Genomic DNA, 24,552 nt, shown 5'->3' with positions numbered 1-24,552 from the left:
CTACAGCTGCTGGCGTATTCCTCTACCCACATTTACCTCAACAGGCAGGGTTCTTTGAGTATAGATCAGGGCCACCCTTGGCAGCAATTCCTGACCATGTGAGTGGGGACAAGGCATTCAATGACATGGATATTATTTTCAAGTCATGTGATGAGGTCTATCTACCAGTAATAATATTTTTAGCATGCTCTGAAAATCACTTGATGTACTTATAATTAATTTTATTGACTCCTCTCAAAATGATTTAGGGGAACTACTAACCAGAGTTACTGTAGGTGATTGCAGGTTCTTCTTGAAATGAAACAGTAGGGGTCTCCAGTTGTGCAATGACAACTTCTGCACTGCTGCTTTCAAAAGCACGATGATTTAAGGATTCGCCTGCATGAGGAAAATTGATTGGCAGGACTGTTCCCTTCTAACTATGAGGGTGTAATTTAGCTGTTCTAGAATAACTCCCACATGTGGATGAAATATTCCAAAATAAAAATGATTTTATTCTATAACTATTATTTCACTTTGGGAATGGAGCAATTATCCCAGAATAAAATAATCACCCTACTTCCAGAACAGAATAATTATTACAGAATCAGAGTTGCTTATTTTGGACTAGTGCATGAGCACTGAGGAGCTGTTAGGGAGAAGTTGTTTTACTATATTTGCCCTCCCTAGAGCTAACAGGCAAGTGAATCCTGCTGGTCATACTGTGCAGCTGGTGGCCTTGTGACTGAAGACCCTTCTTTGCAGCACATATAACCTGAAATTCCTGGTTAAAAATCCATCTTGGTCTAAAAGGGTGTTTCTAAAGGTTGTGCAGGTGATTCCACGATAGTTGATTTAAATAGTGTGTCCATTACTAATTGGACACAAGGGTCTGGGTGATTTTTGATACTGGAAGCCTCGATGGTGGGACTTATCCAGGGCCAAAGTGCTGGATATGGGAGCTGCTCAAGTGAGACTGAAGCTGTGCCTGTAGAAGGTTTGTAAGGCAGTGCAGGGGAATACCAAGGGGATGCGTGAGTTTGCTCTTTGCTAGGATCTTCAGATCAGGATGTCTCAGACCCTGCTCCTTCCCTGGCCAAACCAGGCTGTTCCTCCCAGGAGAGGATGAGTGTTGGGGTCCTGTGGGAGCCAGGTCAGAGGTGCTGGCCTGTGGCAGGCACAGGAAGCCTCGGGATGCCAGCGTCTGGAGGGAACTTGACATACTTCCAGAGTCAGTGCAGTTCACTGGTGACGACATACAATTGCTGTCACCTAGGAAATGAAACATGTTCCCATGGCAACCCCAAGGCTGCGTTATTACTCAGCTTCAGAATGTTGACAGTTGGAAAAAGGCCTCTTCAGATATCACCCCCCGCCCACCCCAAGGGTTTTTTTTCCTCCTTAATAAATGCACTTTATTATTTAATCTGAAACAGTCAGGGGAAAGGCATATATTTAACTCAAGGTACTTCATGGGAATAAACCTTTAGAAGAAAAAAAGGCAAGATGCTTTAGATACTTAAAAACTCCACTGTCTCCTAAAATAGTTCCAGATCCTGTGAAGGTAATTTTAATGAAGTGTATGGCACTTCAGTTGGTTTAAATCATCAGTCATCTTCTGGAATTTTTTTTTTATTCTTTCACATAGTTTGAATCACTCTGAAAGTCTCCAACTGTAAACTGTAGCTTTGTTTTGTAACCATATAAACAACCTGGGAATTGAAACCTTCATTTTACAGTAGTATGAATGGAGACGCATTTGCTGGATGCTGCCTTCAGCATTTCTTCAATGTTTTTATCCTGACCTGGTTACATGTGCCCTGCCTCTGGAGGACATTAGACTTTTGACTTGCTTGCAAAGTTGTTTCCCTATGTTGCTGGTAACACAGACAAACCATTCACCTGAGACCACAACTGTGTTAGGTTTTGCACTGTGCCAACTGCAATGTGCCCCTTCTTACTCTGTCTTCATTCTCTTGCTTATATAGCAAAGTATATCTTGGATTACTTTTTTTTATTATTTTCACTTATCCTTTGCCTGCTTGGTCTCTAGTATTAGGAAGATCTCATTCTTCACCATTTCAACCTATTTTCCATTACTTGGTTAGGTTTGCATCTTACTCTTAGTATCCACCTCCAGGTAGTTTTTCAACCAGCAGATCTGATGCCCCTTAACACAAGTCCTCATAATTTGAGGAAATACAATTTTGGAATATATGCCCTGGGTACCTCTGACTTGGAGAAGTTCCAGACTTACTTCACATTCAAGTCCCTGACATCCTCGATCTATCTGATTTTTACTAATAGAGTTTAACTGAGGTAACTGTTTTAATTGTAGAAATGTGTTGGGGAGTTTTTCTTTATATTTCCAGTTAATTTTAAAGGGAGACCTGTTATGATCCTTCTGTCCAAGGTCAGATTCTATATTTAGATTTTTTTTATAATGTCTTTATTGCTCACTGAAAGCAAATAGAAATTTGCTTTTCTTAGTGCATTGAATAGCTGAAGAGGTTAGAGTGGCTGATTCTATCTGTCATCTTTAGCTCCTTAATTGTATGAGAAAAAGGTTCATCATTAATATTATTAGTCCTTGCTAATGCTGTTGAACAAAATCTATCTTTTTACTGTGATATGTTTTTATTTCACTGTAAAATACTGAAATTCAGATTCTGTTGTAGTCTGGAAGAAAGCAATCCAGAATAGCTCATGATCATCTGTTCACTGAAATTTTCTTTGTTCAGTGTAACTATTACAGTTTACATGTAGTTCCTCTTCATTCTGGATCAACTAGGAATCAGTAATAAATACACGAACAAAAGTAGATGGCGATTCCTCTACATTGAGAAGCTTATGTGAACTGTTGCAGTGTTTCACTGTTCCTGCTAAAACTAAACCTTAAACTGGTAAAGGACTTCTCTCTTGAAGTTGGAGCAACCTTTTACCTGGAGAGGCAAAGGCTTTTCAGTACTTAGCTCACTGTTAATTCTGCTCATAAGGTTGATATTGGCAACACTCCCATCAGCTGCTGCTTTGGGAGGTGCTGGCTAACCTAACCACTGCCAGGTAAGCTCTTGGCTGTGACCTCAAGCCAGCTGTGAGGCTGTAGAGATGGAATGACAGGTTAGTCACAAGGCCCACTGAGATGGATTAAACCTTTGCAAAGAATGTAGAAAATCTTGCCCCAGAATCTGGTAGTATTTCCATACCCTAACGCTCAGGGATGATTTTAAATAGATGTTAGGTTTCTAAGTGTCTCTGGAGATGTCCTGGTCTACTGGTGCCTGCTAAGCTTTCTCTGTCACACTGATCAGAACTTCATGGGAACGTGGAATCATGATGCAATAAAAATAAGAACAGCATGGATGCAAGGTGCATTACCCTTTGGCAGGGATATAAATACCAATATCTGCATTCTAGGAGGGATTTTTTTTTTCTCCATAATTCACTAAACACAATAAAGGTTAAAGTATTTGAATAGAAGTCAGATATTTGAAAAGTGGTTAAGGGACCACTTATAGGCATACGTGTAATGTGGTTTTAAATTTCCTGTGGTACACCAGACTTTGGCAAAGAGATAGCAGCCAAGATGTGGGTTTTATGAGACACCCATCCTCTTCTAGGGCAGCAGCTGAAAGCCAGACTGAACACCTTATGACTTCTAAAAGCACCTAAGTTCCTCTCCAAATAGCTGTATGGATCTAGGCTTTACCCATGGGTGTCACTGCTCTGCTGGGCGTTCATCTGCTGAGCCCATTCACACAAATCACTGTGTGTGTGAATGCTGTGCTTGCAAGCTTCGTTTTCTGGTCATTTCCTCTCAAACAATAAGCTTTTCCAAAGCTCAACTGAGTCCTTGCTGTTCTGCCTGACAATCCTTAATCTTTTAAAGAAAGATCCTTGTCCAGAGCTCATTGGGGAAAATGACAGACTATGATAAGGTCATTGATTCCTCTTTGCTGACCTTGACAGAAGGGGAAGGGATTAGGGATCTAAATTTTATTTTATTTTTGTAAGCTTCCTCAAGAGAGAGGACCTTTTTCTTCTTTTTTTTTTTTTTTTTTTTCCCCCCCCACTCCCCACTTTGACTTGTCTCCTTGTCCCTGATGTTTCCTATTAGCCTTTTTTCCCCCTAGGTCAACATCCTGTCTCTGGTTACTCTGTAAGGCACATCTCCCTAAGCCTGTGTAATCACTGAAGGGCAGAGTGTCTTGCAAGCTTAGCTGGCAGTGCTGTTTCTGACTAGTGAGTCGCAGTTTGCAGACTGATCGTGGTGAGGACCAATAAGGTATTAGAGAACAGGAAGATTAAGGGGGGGGGGTAAAAAGGTTGCTCAGCAACCATATGACATAAGCATGGTTGCAATCTATTTTTACAGCAAGAAGATTGCAAAAGACTATAGGAAATGTTCATTTTTTCGGAACCTTGTTCATATTTGTGCGATGAGAGTGGCCCAAAGGGAGGAAAAGCTGTACAGACTGGGCTAATAGCTGTGCACTTGTAATTGCCTCCTTGTGCAGCCAGGAGTTGGCAACAGATTAAGAAAACCATTGTACTTGGCTGTTCTATCCCATAGTTTTTGAGGGAAAAGGCCATGGCTATAACACAAGGAGATATAGTAGAAAAACATAGCTGCAGGTAACATCCAGTATCACTTTTCCCCCATGCATCAGATATGATTTTTAAAAAAAAATTCTTTAGAAAGTTAACATAAGAATATAAATTTCCTTTGGCCAGCCAAAATGTCTGCCAAACAAATTGCTCTGAAAAAAAGCATAAGCCTTTTTTTGCAGTTTTTCTTTTCACATTCCTTTCTAATCCCCTAGTAACAATTTTGCCACATACAAACCCCACCCTCCCTCTGATTTTATGTCCAGTGATCACAAAACTTATCACACTTTTCGAAGGGAGCAGCCAGGAGGGAGTGCAAGTCTAGCTGTCACAGTTGCAGAGATCAGAAATTTGATTAGGTGGAGTCCTGAAATCAGAGTGAGCCATGCCAGTTTATGGCTTCCTCAAATGAGTTTCATTTATCTTTTTGGGAAGAGGTGCATTGCAAACAATTGACATGACCTATAGCTACCATAGCATGTATTGATTAGTTTGGCATCAGACAGAGAAGCAAAATAATAAGGTGGAAAGAAAGCAGAAAAATTTAGAAGCAGAAGCAAATGTTGCACCAATCAAAAATAAATATTGGATTGAATTACTATAAAACTTTTTAAACTTCTTGAAAGGTTAGAGAGAATAACTTTGCATAGTAGTAGCATTGCTTTATCAATCCTTTCATCACTTGAAACTGTACAAACAAGTTCCTCTCAAACCACATCATAGTTTTCAATTAAAGGTGGTTCTACAAAAATATTAAAACCTTACCTGTGTCCCATTCTGAAAATATTTTTATTGGCTTTTGAGGTTTTCTTTATTGTTTCTTAGTCTTTAATTTTATAGTAATGATAAATACCGGCTTTCAAATATCTGCTTTCGAAGTCTACAGCTCTCGTGAAAAGTTGAAAATGTCCCTATTAGATTATTTGGGTCTTTTCCACATACATTGTCCTCTTTTCCTTGTCTTCTTTTTGAGCTTCTCATTCTGAGAAAGCTTAATAAAAATTTTTGAGACACCAATTGTGAACTCCATGCAAGATATATACACAATTTATTTAATTTAAAAAAATGTTTGCCTGTGGCAGGTGCCCTCAATCAAAAGAACCCGTCTATGTAAAACATTTTGCATGCATTTTTAATGTACCTGAAGCAGGAAGAGTACTTGTCTCTTGAGATGATTTTTGAATTTTTTTCCTCTGGCTTAGTTTTTATGGATGCTGTTTCAGTATTAACACATTTAAGCTATATAATCCTACTCAATTGCAACTTGATGTCATTCCATACAAATTTGTACTCCATCTCAGTTTTGCTGATTATTATTTACTTTGGATCAAACAAAACATTCTGCCAATTGCAGAGTTAGTTTTTGTAATGACATCCCCTATAATTTGTTTCCCTTAAACAATATTTTTGTAAATGCATTTGACTTGCTATGGTGTCTATTCATGCATTACTGTGTGTTTATATGCCTGAGAGCATGTGTTTTCGCATGTGCATTAGGGAACTTGGATTCAAGAACTAGTCCTTTTGTTTCAAGTAACAATAATATATATAAAACAACTGTAATACTCTTATTTTGTCTCTGGCCTAGCTGTTGTCTTTATATTCTAACATTTGCTGCCATCCTGTGGTACACGGAGAAAGGCACACACACACAAACAAATGACACAGTAGCATAAACGGGGAGTGTTTAAATATACAGAATGAAGGAACTTGCAGAGGTCTTGAGAGGAGATAACACAAGTGATCTTCACTTGTTGCTAGTTTGAGCAGTGTCATGTGCATCTCTTTGTCACACATATCAAAAGGAAGGCCTATGTATCACAGCAAGAATGAAGAAAAGTTCTGGGTAGTTCCACAGAAGGCTCTAAGGAAATCTGAGGTTTGGATTTTTTAAAACTGGGAATTCTTCTTTAGGAAAGAAAAAAATTTCAAACACCTTTCCTCCTTACTGCTTAGCTATTACATTGAAAATTTCTTTAAGAGCTGACAAGTGCCAGATGCTTGAAAATTTGTTCACAGTGCTGCAAAGAAGGAAGCTTCATGCAAAGGCTTCTTATAAGGGAAGCTGGGTTCTCATGCTGGTTTGATCTGCAGTGATGAGGAAAACCTAGAACCAGCTTTTGTGACACACAGACAAAGAAGGTAATGGTGTGCTTTAGATTAGCTGGTGTTTTACTGGCTCATGAACTCATGATTGTGTAAGGCATGTCAGACACTCCTCTGGATATTTTTCTTGTAGGATTGTTACCTTTGAGAGTTAGATGGGTACTCTTTAGCAAGATAGCGAAGAGAAAGAAATATTGCTCTTAACAATAAAGTACACCCAGAATCTGACACGTGTTCCTGATGAATGGTTTGGGTGTTTCTTGTGGAGGATGTTGGTTTCAATAAGTCAGTGTAGTCTGATGACAGACCTTCAGATCAGCTGTAAAGGTAGCGTCTATATTTCTTTGTAAAAGCATTTCACAGTTTTATGCGGCACTTGTCATCTGAAACAGTGTAAAAGCCTTGGAGAAAAACTGAAGCGGCTCTTCCCTTTCTGCCTTTGCACCTGCTCCCTCTTTGTGCCTTCTGAGAATCCAGCCTTCAGCCTGATAGCTGTGACCAGCCTGGACAGGACTTTTAGAGGTTTCTCACATACTGCAGAGATCAGAGGACCTCTTCATAACTCGTGGGTCACCTTATAAATCAGTCAGCACTCCCCAGTCCTCTAAAGCATTTTGAGGCTACTAAATAGGTGGATTAATTCAGGCTCATACTGAATTATTATATATATATGTATGAAAAGTGAGATCAAGGGTCACTTTGATCTAGAGGTTGACAAAAAATCCAAAATGCACAAACAGTACTATTTGTAATTTAGGTATTCAAGGTGGCATTTTGTTACCTTTCCTAAGGCAACATACTTAGCTGTGTACAGAAAAGTGAAATCTTGTAGAATTGGACCCAAGAGTGTGAGGAAATGGGACTGAGTTTGAGTGTAGAACTGCTTGGCTCTACCTCCCAAGTTTCTGTTAGTTGGCATTGGTATTTTCTGATAAGATTTGTCCCCTTAAACTACTTGGTAATCTAGGTTTTTCTTATTGCTCTTTCCTTCTTGCCTTTTCAAGGAGTGAGAGATTGTGAGGAGTTTCAGGTTTTTTTGCAAAGTAGCAGGCATTCAGATTTCCCCCTTCTCCACCACGAGATGAGAACTGAAAATGTAGCTATTCTCTGGTGAACACTGTTACAAGTACGTTTTGCTTCTGAGCTCAATAGAAACTTGAATATGACTGGAAAAGGTTTGCTCTTTCCATTCTTCTAGGTGAGAAGGATGGAGAACAGAATTGATATTAGATCAAGCAAAGACTTGGTGATGCTGTAAATGTTCACTGCAGAAGACCCGAGGCAGTGAGAAATTGTGCCGGCTCTCTAAGCAGAGCAATGCGTAAAAGCATTCCAGAACCAAACTCCCCTGCAAATACTTTCAAAGCACATTAAGGATGAGAGGGTGATTGGGAGTAGTTAGCATGGATTTATGAAAGGCAAATAATATTTGACCAGCTGGATAAGTTCCTATGTTGAGATGACTGGCTCAGTAAATGTGGTTAGAGGAGCAGATGATGCTTATCCTGATTTTAACTAGGCTGTTTGAAACTCTCTTCTGATGTCATCACTGACAAGCTGATGAAGTACAAGCTAGATAAGTGGACAACGAGGTGGACTGAAAACTGCTGATTTCCTGAGCTGATGGGTTGTGACCAGTGGGATGAAGTCCAGCTGGAGTTCAGTCACTGGGACTGACACTGAGACAAATACTACTTAACATCTTCATTAATGACCTGAATGATGGGACAGTGTATCCTAAGGAGTTTGCAAATGACACAGAACTGCGATGCATCTGCTGGTTATGCTGCAAGTCAGACAGCCTGGAGAAATGTGCCAACAGGAAACTCATGAGCTTGGCCAAGGCAGATGCAAAAGTCTTGAGCCTGGACGAGCTCCCATGCGTCAGCACAGGCTGGGAGTGACTGGTCAGAAGATCTGTGTTTTGTGGTGAATAGCAGGACAGACATGAGACAGCAAGGCACACTTGGGGCAAAGTCAGTCAGCAATCTCCTGTGCTGCATCAGGGAAAGCAGCATCTGTAGGTAAGAGGAAGGTGATCCTTCCCGTCCACTCAGCATTGGTGAGGCACATCTGGAGTGCCAAGCACAGTTCTGAGCTTGCCTCAGAGGCAAGAGCTGTGGACATGCTTGGGGTGAGTCCAAAGTGTCATACAGGTGATTAAGGACTTGCTTGGGGCATTTGACATCTGAGAAAAGGCTGAGGGCACTGGGACTGTTCAGTCTACTGAACAGAAGACTCAGGCTATCTGATTAATGTCTCTGCATTCCTGATGGAGTGCAGTAAAGAAAATAGAGCTAGATTCTTCTCATTGTGCCCACATGGGTACAAACTGAAAGATGGGAACTGTTTTAAATATTAGAAAAACTTATTTTAAACTTTAGGGTGGTTGAACACTGGTGCAAGTTACCCAGAAAAGCTGTAGAGTCTCCATCCCTGGAGATATAAAAACATCAACTATACACAGCCCTGAGCAACCTGATGTAGCTGACCCTGCTTGAGCAGTGGGGGTTGGACTGGATTATCTCCAGAGGTTCTTTCCAACCACCAAGATTGTGTGACTGCTGAGATTAGCAGCAGGGAAATGCTACTAGATTACCTTTCTTCAAGGAAGAAAAAAAAAAAAAGTGAGGGATTTTATGCAGTGTAATGCACTAGATATGGGGCTATTAGGAAACAGAGACTCTTGTTTGATGGGAGAATTTGCGTTAAACAGTGTCTTTTCCTCCTAAAGTACATCTTGCTTTTTATGTACTTGCTGCAGGCTTTTCCTGCCACATTAGTAAAGCAGAGCCCACAGATCTCCCTTGGATCAGCAGCTCAGAGCGCATCATGACTTTGGTAGAAAGGGGATGCAAAAAAATACAAGTGTGAAGCATGTTAATATATCCTGCCTCTTGTTCAAGGGTAATTTTTTTTGTTTGCATTAGAATAGACTGAAAGTGGGTAAGGCTAATAATGGTCTGTGTGCAGGGCAGGTGTGCAAAAGACTGAGGATTCCTGAAAGTGGGGTGTGGGCTGTTTATTGTCAGTGGGCACCACCAGGCCTGACTGCTCCTGCCCATCCCTGCAGAGCCATCAGTCCCTGCCCCAGCAATGCTGCAGCCACAGCAGGGCCATCCCCAGCTCCCCACAGCCCTGCCCAGCTTCAGCCCCACAACCTGTCCCAACCTGGGCACAGCCCCAGCTGCCTGCACCTGGCTGGGGTAGGTGGTGGGATGGGCTCTGGTGGGCACACCCCATGGGCAGCACCCACCTCCTGGGGCCCTGGTAATTGTTCCTCCGCCTTTCTAGAGATGTTCTGGGGTGGTTTGTTAGTGTTGGGTTCATTAAAAGATAGTGCCTCCCTGGGGTTTCTCTGGAGCCCAGGTCCTGGCCAGAGCTCTCGCAGGCAGGCCGATAGTAGCACCCTTTGTCACAGCGGAGTCCTTGGGTGAAACCTTCTAAACTTTACCTGTGTTTCTTTGACTTTGAAAGACACTGTGCTGGAGTCAAATTAGCAAATATAATGTGGGTACCTGGAGAACTCAGTTCCTTTTATTTCTGTGACAGAGCCTTGCTATTAAAATAGAATAATGGATGTGCACTAGGTAGTGCATTAGGAGAAAAAACAATGGGTAACTAACTTCTGAAAGGCTATAGATAGTGCATTAAATGGTGACTTTTTTCTTGCTAACTTGGGTATCTTGTCATATGTTAATTAAATGCCTGGAAAAATCTTTAGGAGATAATAAGAAGATAATAGTGCATAGACTTTAATGTAAATTGGAAGCATTATGCTGTATATCTTCTTCTGTCTTACTTTTAAAGCTCAGTAAGGATTCTTAGCTCAAACAATTGATCTGAATGTACTAAAAAGTAAGACAATTTAAAAGTAAATTAGAGAGTTGAAAAGCAACCTTTCGGAATTCAAGTGATTTAGTCTGTCTTCCTTGTTTGAACTCCCCATTTCCCACTTGTTTATGTATCATTTCGGAGTTTATATAAAGGCAATCCTTGTCCTAGCTCATACTGTCCCACTGGGAAAAATCAGATCTCTTATGTATTTCTTTGTTCCTCTTTCATGCTCCTTTTTCCGTCCCTTTTGGAAGTCTGCTTCCTGTGGTTTTGATCATGAGTGTAAAACTATAGTCTATGTGCATTCATGCAAAGGCGTTGCAAGGATGTTGGCCATGGCCATAATGAACTGAATTGTGCTGTCCTTGGCAGGGAGATGAGAGAGGGACACAGCTTCTGATTATCCTCATGGCCATGCTAGCTGGAGTTTGTCATTGTAAAGGCTGATACTTGCATTCCGGCAGGGCTTGATCCTGTGAACCACACAAAGGAAGCTCACCATTCATCTTTGTCCTTCTTAACACTAATTGAAGAGAGTATGCTTTGCTCTGAGGAAAAATACTGGGCAAAGCTCTGCTGCCCCATCATTATTGTCTTATCTCGTAAGAGTGGGTATTTGTTCACGTTAGATATAGATAATAAAACAAAGTTTGGAGTGAATGCGCAGTCTGGCCAATACATTCATAGTATAAGTTCCCGAAAATCCTGCTGTTCTTGTCGTTTTAACAGCTTGTGTGGTCCTCTGGAATCCTCCAGCAGAAGAATACATTTCTCAAAACAGAGGAAATAGGAGTTTCTTTTACTTAAGTTCTGATGTCACTTAATTTCTTTCTTTCCCTTTCTTCCTTCTTCCTTTTCTCCTGGAAAGGAAGACTTGACACTGTGTTTCCAGCTGTTCAAAGCATTAAGATTAGAAGGCAATCCTGGATTTCAGATCTCACTGTGGTGTCCCCAGTTAGAAGGGACCCTGCTAGTGGCCCCCAGGATGTTTCTTCACATTTAGTGATTAATGAAGCGTACAGAAATGGCCCACTTGAAATACCAAGTTTAAAGTTCCATGGCAGTTTAAAGTGCTGTCATTTACTGTATCAAAAGTAACACTTTATTTCCGTGATGTCTAGAGCATTGCAACTTAGATCAGAAAACAGAGATCCCCTTTTGCTGCATTATAGAATAGTTATCAGATAGAAACTCTTGCATAAAATAAATGTTTGTTGGTTTTGCCTGTTTCTGGCTTATAGAAGAAGTAAAATAATGCTCCCTTCAGTTTGGAAGATAATGTTTACATAAGCTGCTTTATTCTGTACAGCAGCAGAGGTAGCTGAAACCAAAGAAAGACTTAAACTTTACCAGATTTTCTCATTCATCTGCAAATCTCTCCAGAGGTGCTCGTTTTTGTCTGAGACTTTGGGATAGTGGCTCAAAGGTATGTGCAACTAAGCAAGAGAGGCTTGTACTACTTAGTGAGAAACCCATAGAAATTGCAAGTAATTATGACTTGTATGTTCCCTTTTCAATCAAGATGTTACATTGCTGGCAACACCAGATTTGGCAAAAGAATTATCTTTTCTGCACCATTATCAGTGATTTTGGTGACACTCTACACCAACCAAGCAGGGGCTCTGTGTAGGTGGTTAAAAGCAAAAGTCACAGCTTTTTAAAAACTCTACTTGAGGAGCTAAGAATTCTTCATTTTGATGTGCAGAGATTTTTTTTCTCATTTTAAAACTATCTAACCATTAAAATAAGAAATTAGTGTTTTCTGAAATTAATCCAGAGTGACATTCCTCTTTTCCTTTCCAGCTTGGTCATCAGCCATACTGTGATATTTAAGACAGCCTGAGCTCCCCCACTGCTCAAATACCTGGCAACACAGGTTGCCAGTCTCCACTTCACGATGTGTTTGTGTGCAAAAGTAACTGTTTTCCTAAAAAAAAAAAAATCACTGAGAGTATAGCTTCATTCTTCCTTTCCTGGAATTTAAATAATCTTGTCATAAGATTAATGAACCCGCTTTCTGAAGTGTGAGTTTTTAATGAGTTTCATTGTTTTCAGCCAAATTGCTTTGGGTTAGAAATTGTAGCAGACAGAAAAATAGGTGAGAGGAAAGCACCCCAATTTGTATTTTTCTTTTGGATTTCCTGTGCTGTTTTTACCTCACTGATAGATAACAAATTTATAGCTGAGATTATATAGATACGTAGCATGTTTCATAAAAACAATGGACATAAAAAAGGCAAAGTTGAATTTCATTATTTCAATTTTCAGAAAATTCTGTTTCTGCCTGCATAAATGTAGATATTTAAATTCTTAATTTATGGGATCTACATGAAAGAACAATTCACTGCAACACAGGTCTTTGGAGTACTAAAGAACCCATAGTAATGATATTTGGAAATCTAAGGGAAAAAAAATCAAAACAAAACCTGACAATTTACCCCTTGTTAGGATTATGCGATGCTTTGGCTGGGTTACAATGTGTTCAGACCATCCTGTTTCCTGTGTTACAGTGAATAAGCAGCACTGGCATTTATACAGAGGAAAAAAAATAAATCACCCTAGGAGCAAGGGTGATTTCTGTGACAGTAACTGGTTTGTGAAGAGGTGTTGTCCATGTGTTTTTTTGTGATTCTGTGATCTATAGCTAAACAGGTAAATTCAGTTTCCTGTCCTGGAGAGATGAACTCCCAGGTTCTCCTTATATCTCTTTTGAAGACATGGACATCTGCGATATAGACATTCACAGTGGATTCTGATGGTTTGAGGAACTTCAGTGTGTACATTGTAGGTGAAAAATCTATGGGTAATTTACCTATAGAATGGGAGCAGCTGTTAAAAAAAAAAAGTTGACTTTTACTTGATGCCAGTAAATTTCTGGTTTGACTAACAGGTTGATCCCAAGCAGTACTGAGAGAGTTTTGTAACATACTCTTTTTAGAAATTATGTTTAATAGAGACAAAGAGTGTTATGAGTTATCTTCTGTCACAAGGGACATTATTTTTAATATCTATTTTTAAAAATGTACATACAGATCTTACTTGAAGTTATTGCAGAGTGTTTTCTTTCATTCCTGCTAATAGCAGGGTCTTCAAAATCCATTGAAACATCTTTAACTTTTAAATTTGTAGCATCACATGAAAAAGTATATTTAACTATTAGTCACATTGCATGTGTTCATAGGAGCAGCTTTAAATGGCAGAACAGCAGAAAGAACTTCAGACTTAGGAAACATTTGAGTCTATGTACTGTACATAAGAGAGGACACTAGTTGGTTCATGCTGACAGCCTCCAGGGACCTGATATGGGATCAGGAAGCTGTCGTGCTGGTGCTTTTGGAACTGTGGAAGTTTGTACCATTCTACAACTGCATTATGTGTTTTTATACTGTTTGAAAAAAAAAAATAAAATTTAGTGTTCCCTGACTATTCAAAGCATCCCTTTCAGATAAGAGACAGTCACATCATTATCTTGCCCATCCTTTTAGTTTACTATGTTTTACTACTTCCTTAGAGTGGAATCAATCTGTCAAGCTGTGTTAAATCAGCTTTTTTAGTGGCTGATACTCAAAATGCATGTGTAGAAATGGCAGCATGGCCAAAGCAGATGATGAGCAACATCAATTGATGTATTGCCCTGTAACAAAAGAAGGGAGGTGAAGCCAGCTAGTTGGAAAAAGTATTGCTTCATCAGTTTGGTGAGTGCTTCCTCACTTTCTCCCCTTTTTCCTCTCTCTTTTTGGAAGAGAAAGGAAATGGGAGAAGAGATTTGACAGAGTACTTCACCTTCATCCTTTGCTCTAATTCAGCAGTGCTGTATCCCCCAAGTGTCATGCACAAATAAATGAGTTAGCTCTGTTTAGTCACGATATCCTAAATGAGATATGCTAACTCATGCAGCAGTGAATTCAGCCCAGGGTTTTACCTGCCCAGTTTTTAGCTCTTTCCAAAAGCAGTACGAGTATCTACAAACACCTCAATGAACCCTGGGCTGAAAGGTGCAGCACCTTCTCTAACCTAGAGTACCATTTGCGTCAGCATGGAAACTGGAGCCTAGCAATATAAATTCTGCTATTTCCTGCTGGTTTTAATAATTCCATTTGCACAAAACCCCATTCAGACTTCTTAACAACTCTGTGAATTTCTCCAAAGGGAAAACAGGAACTATGTTGTGGTTACTTGTATAGTAGTTTGGTCGGTTTTGCTTCCTGAACTCTTCTCCCTTACTTGGGAATTGGTCAACAGTATGTTCTCTTCTGAAATTAGATTAACAAATTACTTTTCTGAGGCAAAGTAATTTGGAATACTTCAGGATTTGTTTCTGCCAAAGTTTAGCTAGATATGGCAGTTAACACAGTTTCTTTTGAGGTTACTTTGCTACTACAGTTGTTCTAGGAAGCTTTGTTCCTTTTCTTTTTCTTAGCATTTAAACAAGTCCCCCCAAAGGACTGATTATCCCAAAAGTGAAGACTGTTCAAGACGAGAAACACTCTTTAGAAAGACCCTTTGCTTCTGTTGTGGCTCTTCTACTTGGGTAGTAGTTCCTCTACATTAATCTATTGTCTGAGCCAAAAGGAACACAAGCTTCTGCTGGACACAAGGAAGAAAGCCCCTTTCTCGTGGAGCTGATGGTCCTCAAAGAGATGGAGTCCTGCTGGAGGGATGATCCAAGCTTTCAGATTGTGCTCCAAAACGATGCATTTGCTGTATCTTCCTCAGCTGCTGAATTCTGCTGCTTTCAGTCTCATCTGGAAAAGGATAGGGCCACATAAGCATTTCATACAATGGTCATCACCTTCCCCAACCATTATTTTGAGGGTGCAACTATAATTAAGGAATAGCCATTGTCTAACAGCAGAGCTCAGCAGTGTGGCCCTGCAGATGGATGAAGTCTGTCCAGATGGTATGGGATATCAAGGTTTTGTGTAAGGCAGAGGAAAAAGATTTGAGTTTTGGGGAAAGATGAAAAAGAAAGATCAGCATATCTAGGAACGGAGCAGATTCTGCCACTTTGACCATCCCTTCAGCCAAGTTCGGACAATGCTGCTTCAATTGCCAGTCATGTCATATTGGTATGTGTTTCAGATCATAATGATAGAAATCAAATGTTGAGCTATACTGAAACCACCAGCTGAGATTCTGGTTCAATGGGGAATCAGTACGAGGCTCACATTCTGAAATACCAGATTTAAAACACCAGACAGATTCTCTGGCAGATCCTCTGGCTGTGGGAGAGTGAAATATGAGTGGACCTGACTGCTATAATTTTTTTCTCTCTGCAAGCTACTAGTTTTTTGCATCACGACTCCAGTGATGACTGCATAAATATTCCTCACTATTTATTATCATTTACTTCAATGGCCAAAAGGAGAATTTTACTGAAAGTTTTGAAAAAAATAGTTTAGGTGTCTGTAGAACACAGAAAATCTGCATAGATGTGTGGTGGGGACATCACTCACTAAATATGTATCTGTGCATCTGTGAGCAGTTTAAAAGCTGAAGGAATGAAGAAGAAAATCTGTGGTTTGTGGGCATTTTGTTTGGTTTGATTTTTGTGGAAATATATATCTCCACAAGTGTTTGGATATATCTCCACAAGCGTTCTGGAGACCTTTTATTTTGTTTTGTCTGTGCTATTTCATATTTGAACACAGGACAGCTATCACACTTCTTTCTGTAGGTCCCTTTGGAATTAAGAGAGGTTTCACAGTTAGAGGCTATGAAGCCCACTTAAATGAATTCTGAAAAAACCCCCAACTGCTTCTGAGGTGAAACTCGATAAAATCGTAGGACTCCTCTTGTTTACTTCAGTGTTCTGTGGACTGGAAACACGGTGGAGATGCACAATGCAGTGAAGAAAAGCCTCAGAGGAGTCCTGCGGTCTTTATGGCACGTCCTACCATGCTAGTGATGAAAGGCAAAGGCTTTTTATTTGCATGCACTAATTTGTGAGCAAAATAGAAGCTCTGCAGCTATCTAGCATATTTAAGGACAATCAGCCTGGAAATCTGTTAGGGGGTATGGGGGGCATGTCCCACTGTTTCTTGGCAAACAGTCACAGTTACTAAATGCCTCTGTTATTTATTGGTTCCTATGTCTTTTACCCTGCTTGGTGACTACAGCAGAGCATAGCTGTATTGCCTTCCTATCTGCTGGCTGAAAATATTGCAGAGCAAACTCTTGGAGGCCCTCCTTAGGCTTTATATCCCTCCTTTGTACCTAACAGAAGCTGTTTAAGCAGAGCTTTCTCTTAACACCTTTCATCATGAACCCTCATTATGAGATTCACCTGATCATTATTTTTTCCCCAGTGCTGCACACAGCTGGAAAGGAGACGATGGTCCTTAGATCTCTATATCCCTTGAAAGGGGGAGTTGAGAATGGAAAGGAATCAAGTGGGTGGGAGTAAGGAGGGGAGAGATCTATGAAATGTAACACCTGTTTTATTGTTGTAATTGAGAAACTACTCTGGAACATTGCCAGTGTAGGCATAATCAATCTGCATTCTCAGGCACAAACCAAACTGTACTGTTCACCTAATTAATTCAATTTTTATTTTATTTTTGTATCTGGAGGCACAGACTGAGAAACAAAACTAAAGGAAAGCTAATATAAAACCTTATTTTTCTTTGCGTTTTCCTTTGTTGATGATTTTTTTATCTTGTTTGCTAGCATACTGATCCTGTTGCTCTACCTTTGCTTCTTATTATTTGTTGATAAGCTAAATTGTATCTCTTTCAGTGATGCTGTTGCTAAGCTTAGTTCACAGCCTAGCCTGTGCCTCACATACTGTACAATCAGCTGACGCGACAATGGTGCTCATTCTCTGCCTCCACTGTTGTTTCTGCGTGCTGACTGTGTGCTCTCCTCACTGCCTTCCTGTGGACATAGCACCAGGAAGCCAAACCTGCCAAGATGCTCAGCATAAGCTCTTTGATCTTCAGTTCCAGAGAAGAAGTGAACTGCTCTTCAGATTGAACTGAGGCTGGGTTCACTGCTGGCTGTCAGCACCAGCAGCTGGGTCCTGCTGTGGAAGTCCAGTGTGCAGATGCACGCACTTGGCTGCTGAGAAATTAGGGAGTGTGGGTAGGGCCCTTAGAAGTCACCTGGAGACACTTATCTGAGGGAAAGAGCTGTGTAGTAGCCCTGTGCAGCTGTGATATGTGCCAGGCACAGAAAAATCACACTAAAGCTTAGTTTCCTAAGGAAGCTGCACTGCAGTGTGTCTGGGTCTCCTCCCTCTGCCCTTTTCCTTTCCCTCTTCTTTCTCTGACTTTGGAACACTCAGGCTAAATTTAACTAAAGTTAGAAAAGGGATAGAAGTTTAAAATAGGATTAGTTTCATTACTTTCCATTGCAATGCTGATGAAAGATAAAGACCCAAATTAGTTCCCAGAGAAAAAACCCAAACCATTGGGCAAAATTCAACCATGTGATTCTGTACTTGAGAGCCTGCAGGTGGTCAGTCCTCCCATGCTCAGACCAGTCAGTAACCAAATACCTAAGCCCAGCATAACTTGCAACACAGCATCTCTCATACACAAGATATTGGGGGGTTTGATGTTGTTATGGGAGTGACAGAGGTTTGCAGGATGAAAAAACCAAATTGACCAAAAATTAATCTTCCCTAGTTCATGGGACAATTTTGCAGTTAGATATGAGGAAAAGATCTTATCCTCTACAGGCAACTGCTGTATATTACTAAATATAATTTACCCCCTGGAATAATGCAGCTTATCTATTTTTGCCTTCGTGGTGTGGACCCTCTGTGGATATTATTTATTTCACATTGTTTTGCCAGAGTAGGAGCAGCTGGCTTGAAAGCTCTTTGGTTGTAACACTTTGCCAATGGCGTTCTGTGGAAAGCATTTTCTGTATTTCATACATAAGAGTAGAAAGAGCAGACAGGGCAATTTTATATCTTGGTTTACAGCTCATGCTACAGTTTGCTGTTCCAGTGCACCTAACAGACTGTCTTGGTGTTTATTTTTTCTTTTTTAATAAATATGTGATTAGGAAACTGTATGGTATACTGCTTCTCCCAGACTCTTCCTGGAACAGATTTAGTTTGAAGTGTTACAGAAACAACTTCTGTCCAAAGCCAGCCAGAATGACTGTGGACATGGAAAATCTCATGAGCTTTGGCAGTCAGATACTGCCACAGCAAGTCACATAGGTGGTTTACATGTTAGGCAATTGTATATTTTCAGTTGCTAGAAATTTTTTATTATTTTGGAAAAAGTCTGTGGTGTATTTTCATCATTTTAACCAATAAGAAAAGATGGTAATATATGATTTTGTCTGCAAACAAAACTATTTTGAATACACTGTCAGTTTTGCATGCCAGGTTAACAAAAATCTTTGCTTTTAGCAGTAAATATCATTTAACAGCATTATCCAGTTTAATCAATTCTAGTTACTCTCCAGCATTTATAATGCATTTACTTTATATTATACCTGAAATATCTGATTACAGCTTATTATATCTTATTAAAGTCTGTAATACAATAAGCATTACATGCTTATTTTGAACAGTGACACAAATATTTGCTGTCAGGGTGCTCCTGCAGTATCCTGTTTTCCATGCTTCCTGTTGTCCTCATCATCAGTGTCAGGCAGTGTTCAGACCTGGGGAGAAAGGATTAAATTACCCCTGAGTGGCAGAAGGCAAAGCAAAGAGTTCTGCCCACTGGTCAGCATTGTGCTGCTCCACACAGTGCTAGGACTTCATAGAGGACACATGCCACGCCACAGAAATCCAGATTACATGCTGAAGGTCAGATAAACCATCTGTGTTATTAACGGATGGGTTTAAGCTTAAACGGAGGGGTTTTGCCAATAGTATCATTAAAGCCTTTAAGCAAGCAGAAATTGAGGGAGAATGACAGAAGCCATTACAGAGATGGTGCACTGCCTGTAATTTCAGCCTGTGGGTTGCTCACAGCCAGCATGGGGTTGTCTTGTTTCATATTTGCTGTTACCTGTGGAACAACTGGTGCAGGAAAGCTCCTTTACACGTTCTGTTCCAGATTTGGTTTTAGAATACCTGGAAATGCTTCACAGTGTTGTGTGAACAAGCCTAGTTATGACAACGCAGGACTCAGGAAGAAAGTTTTTGAGAATAGCCAAGAGCATGCTGAGCTTGATGACAGCTTTCTGGTTTTAGTAGCTGGGTAGGCACTGGAAGCAGCCCTCTTGCTGGAGAGGGTGTATGCCCCAGTTAATGTGAGATACTTGAAAGTTCAGTCCAGGGTAAGACTTGCCACCCTTCATGTGCCCTTCTGGGTAGGTCCATCTGGAACAGAAAAGCCAGGGGCTGCTGAGGAAAGCCCCATGGCTTTGACAGAAGCTACAAAACTCTGATCTGACCTAGGATCTTTGTTTTCCATGGACTGTCCAAGAAATAATGACTAATTGGTGATTGATGCTTGTTCATCGCTTCCTTTCAGATGTTCTGAGGTTAAACATAATGCTGTGATTTGAAATTCATGCAGGAACCAGAAGCCTTGTTGCCATACAATCCTTCTTTTGGCTTCTTAGCTGCAAACAGGCCCTGCTGCCAACTGTTTCTACCAGATCTAGCTTTCCCCAGTTTTCCTTTCAAGTGTAAATTGCATACTGGTCAAATCAGGTGAAACATACGCTTCTTTCCTCCTTTCTTGTGTCCTGTCTTTCAGCTTAACTCACTCCTGCTTGGCAAGAGGTCTGGGCCACAGATTATTGCACTTGTTAGACTGCAGTGCTGGAATTGTGAAAATTATCATATGATTGACAGTCAAGAAAATGAATCCCACAGCACTAAAGCAAAATCCCTCCACTTTCCTTGGCAGCTGAGTATTGATTTCAGCTCTGCTTTGCTTAAAAGATACAGAATTTCTCAGGGATGCAGAAGCTGATCATGATCATTTGTGAAAGCAGTGTGTCTGTGCATATTCTCCTGAGTCACAGGTAGCGCTTTCTTGCAGAGCTGCAGGGAAGGAGAACATTGCCACTCTCTCAATGTCTCAGCAATGTCTGCTGGCCCTGTGGCATTTTTTGGGGGGAAAGGCCACTTTACACTGAGTATGAAGTATACAGAGAATAACCTCTTAACATGCTGTAATAGTGATGCTTTCAGATTTGTAATATTAAGTGATCAGAGTTCACTGCTGTGAAATTCCTTAATTAAAAACAAATCTGCTGTATTTATAAAATGTCTAAATTTGCTGTTATGGTTAGAAGAACACACAAGAGAAGGCTTTGTTGAAATGTAAACACTTTGAATTATTACTGCAGTGCGCTGTCTGAATGCTCTCATTTAATGACACAGTGTTCAACATTCAAGTGAAGATAATGGTAGCAAAGGGCTGTTAGGCTCAGATTCAGTGTTTAGGCTCCTAACTTTGCACTGAAACAGTTTATTGAATCCCAATCCTTTGTTAACTCTTGCCCTTTTTCCTTTTTAATTTTGTTTATTTCTGTTTTTTGGCATTTCTTTGACCTTTTTTTCTTTTTTTTTTAGGGTGGTTTCTTATAGTGGTGAAAAACGGTAACTTACTCTTCTGAATTTTATGGTGCAAGATTAATTTGCTGAGATTCAGGCACTTTTGTAAATGAGATCTTCATCACTGTATTTTCCTTTAAAAACCTTAGAAGAAAGAGCTCCATCAGAAGACTGGAAAAGTTGTGAGAATTGGAGAAAAATGGTTCCTCCAAAAGGATAAATAAAAGGACCTTGCTTTTTAAAGTCAGAATGTGAATTTAAACTAGCTTTATCACTTGCCTGCAGCCAGTGTAAAGTCGAAAAAGGAGTTGCTGTAGCAGGGTCGTGGGTGTAAGCAAGATGGAAGAGCCTGTTTGAGAGGTCACAGGCACAGATGCCACTGGACTCCTCCAAAAACACTCTTATTCAGGTGTGGATGCTCCAAATGGCAGGGGGTGGTGTTCTCTGGTATCATTTTCAGTTGTAGGAGCTGAGGTGAGAATCTTCTTCCAAAATGAGAGTTCCTGAGCAGTGGCAATGCAGCAGGTATACAGCTTAGTGGAGTGGTGCTGATTGAGGACTGTGATCACTAAAATCCTTGCAAACTATCTTAAATCTCACCAAAGTGAACAACTCCACATCTGACCATCTTTAGAATGAACTGTAGAAACTGAGTGGATTTCAGAAGGAGAGTAAGCTTGGCTTTCTATTCAGAATTTGCCTGATGAAATTTGTGATTGAGTCATCTCTGGCAAAGATTTAGTGCTCATGGGCATACCTGAGTGTTAATGTTATGCCCACATATTTGATTTGAGTTGGGATTTTGCAGAATTTACTACAGCCATGGTAAGAGGAACTGTGAACAAGCCATCTGAAAACCATGCTGAGGGGAGCTTCTGTACTCTTTAGTATAGGCTAAAAAAATGTCCTCAGCTTTGGCATTCAGAGAATTTGGTCAATAAATGATTTGTTTTTCTGAAGTTAGCATTGTATAATTTTGCTGATTTGAACTAATGCAAACACAAAGTCATGCCACATCCAGAGTTTTCATCGGTTTTGGAAACTGCTGAGTTGCTGAAATAATTTCAAAGCTAAAATCTTGCCTGTAAACTGTGCAAGTGATCTTAAAAGGAGACCATGATGTCTGTCCAGCATGTTGCTGGGGATGGTGAAGGAGAGGAGGGGAGGTGCTCTATCCAGCTGCAATGAGCGGCGTTCGGAGGCGGCCGAGGCCGGGATGCTGCGGCTGCCCCGTCCCGCCAGGCTCCGTAGCCAGCGCTGAACAGCAGAGGGCACAAACTCTCCGACAGTCGCCTCTTCCTTCCCTCCCGGCTCCGGCGAGGCCAGCGCTGAAACAAGGCCGAATAAAAGAGGGCTTGGAAAAGCAAACGCGAAACTTCACTGCAAAACCAAAGGGAAAGTAAGCGTGGTAGCAGCTTCAGAGCACAGGTGAAAACTGCACTCGTGGGGTGTGTACAGCTGTGCTATGGGAACTCGTGTCAAGGGCGCTTGTATGATACACACCTGGACAGGTTTATTTTTAAATGCAAGGAGATGTGTTAACAGTGCGCTGCTGCCACACATATGTAAGAATTGCTTTATATATGAGTGGAAACATGTCCGGTTTATCTCGGCTGTTTGAGGGGCCTGGAAGGCCCGGGGATGGCCTTGGGGCAGCCCGCGTGTCGAAGGACGAGAAGAGGCTTCAGTTCTTCTTTCTGGTTTTACGTTTATTAATTGTTTATCTAAAAGATGTTCTTTCAGCCTAACAAAGATCCGCTCAGCAGTCAGCCATGGGCACACTGTGCCGTCCCACGGACCGCCACGTATCTTTATACCCCTAGTTACGTATACAATATTTATCATTTTTTCCCCAATACCATCTATTCTTATAACTCGGTGTACTCTTAGTAATAACCAATCCAAAGGTGCCACCGTGGCCAAAGAAGATGGAAGAGAGGAGGAAGAAGAAGGAGGGCAGGACACACCCCAATTCCTCCATCTTACTCCTCTAAACCCCCCTGTACATAAATCCTAAACCCTGTTTCTTACCCTCTAATTAGCTAATCTTTTCACCCTTCACCCCGGTGAGGCCCTCTTATCTTCATAAAGGTGTCGTCTCCCGTGTAGGGTCAAAGTCCTGCCACCAGACACTTCTGGCAACATTCCAGGACTCCCGGGCCCCCCAAGGGTGGTCTCGGGGGCCCTGCATCCCGGGACTCAAATCCTGAGATCCCACAGAAACATACATGGGTTAAGCAGGTAGTTCTCAACTGGTGACAACCACAATTACTATATAAAATAGATTTCTTTTTACTGTAGGTTGTGTTCAGTAGAAAGATCATCTTAGAAACAAGACAGGACTATTTGGAACCATTTGCTTACCTGATTGCCAGGTTCTCTTTGTGTGTCAGAACTGGGCACTTCTGCTGTCAGGGGCTGAGTTGCACAGCATCACTGGGAAATTCACTGGTACTAAGTCTAAAGACTTTTCTAAGCCATACATGAAATTATTGTCATGCTAGTCTCTCCTAGCTAAGAATACAAGTGAGAATTTGTAAGTGGATGCATATGAGCTTTTGACAGATTTTTAAAGTGAATCAGTAGCCAGACTGTGGTTTGGAGCCAGTAGCTAGGGACCTTCCAGGCCTCAAAGCAAATGTCCCTTTGTCAAGCTACTGTTGCAGGAGTGTATAATACTCCTTTTGCAAGCTGTGTGAAGCTGTCAGCTTCACAATGTTAGAATTAAATCTGAAAGAAATAGACTCAAGAGCTGACTACAATTTATCATGTGATACAATCTCAGTGTATTTTATTTTAAATTTGAGTCTAAAATGGGTGAATAAAGCTGTAATCATCCTGTCAGTACATGTAACTACTTTCAAAATTAGATACTGATCAGTCTAACTGAGTAAAATTTGGTTGCAATTTCAGTAATACCATTAAACTTCTAATTATTAGCAAGTGAGGCTGGTCCAGTGGCCTCAAAGCATATCTATAATTTGGGAGACCCGAATTTAGTCCTTAGATGTGCCACTAGCTTCCTGTTGGACACTGATCTCTTGGTGCTTTAGGTCCAAGGCCCTCAGGGAGAAGACCAACTCTTTCAGGAACCTGGGCAGAGTTCCAGGATACCCAGAAATACCCTAATAGTGCAGTTGAGGGTCTTCATCCTCTGGTCCGGTGCTCTCAAAAAGAGATGATGCCTGTCGCAGCAAACTCATTTAGGTGGGAGGGAAATCCTTTACTTGGTTTTTGTGTGGCATTGAGTGTGTGGAAAACCTTATCTGGACTTTTGGTGAGTGTGTGGGGCTTCATCCTCCTGCATCAGTCAGTGCCTTCATTTACATCATCCATAACTGGTTTCTGGAGCTGATTTTTTTCTCTTTTTATCTTTTTCCTGGCAAACACTTCCATTCCAGGATGCCATAGGCCAGAGGCTGCATGTCAGCCTCTGGGGCAGATGTGATTAGCTCAGTGTATCATGTCAGGCTGCTGACAGATCATGGCAGACTGAAAAATCAAAATGGAGTTTCCTGGAGCTGCCCAGCTCTCAACCAAAA

This window comes from Zonotrichia albicollis, chromosome 3, assembly GCF_047830755.1.
Source record: "Zonotrichia albicollis isolate bZonAlb1 chromosome 3, bZonAlb1.hap1, whole genome shotgun sequence".
In the NCBI taxonomy this organism is placed as follows: domain Eukaryota; kingdom Metazoa; phylum Chordata; class Aves; order Passeriformes; family Passerellidae; genus Zonotrichia; species Zonotrichia albicollis.
The sequence above is the reverse complement of the archived record's forward strand: the minus strand, read 5'-3'. Positions refer to the sequence as shown.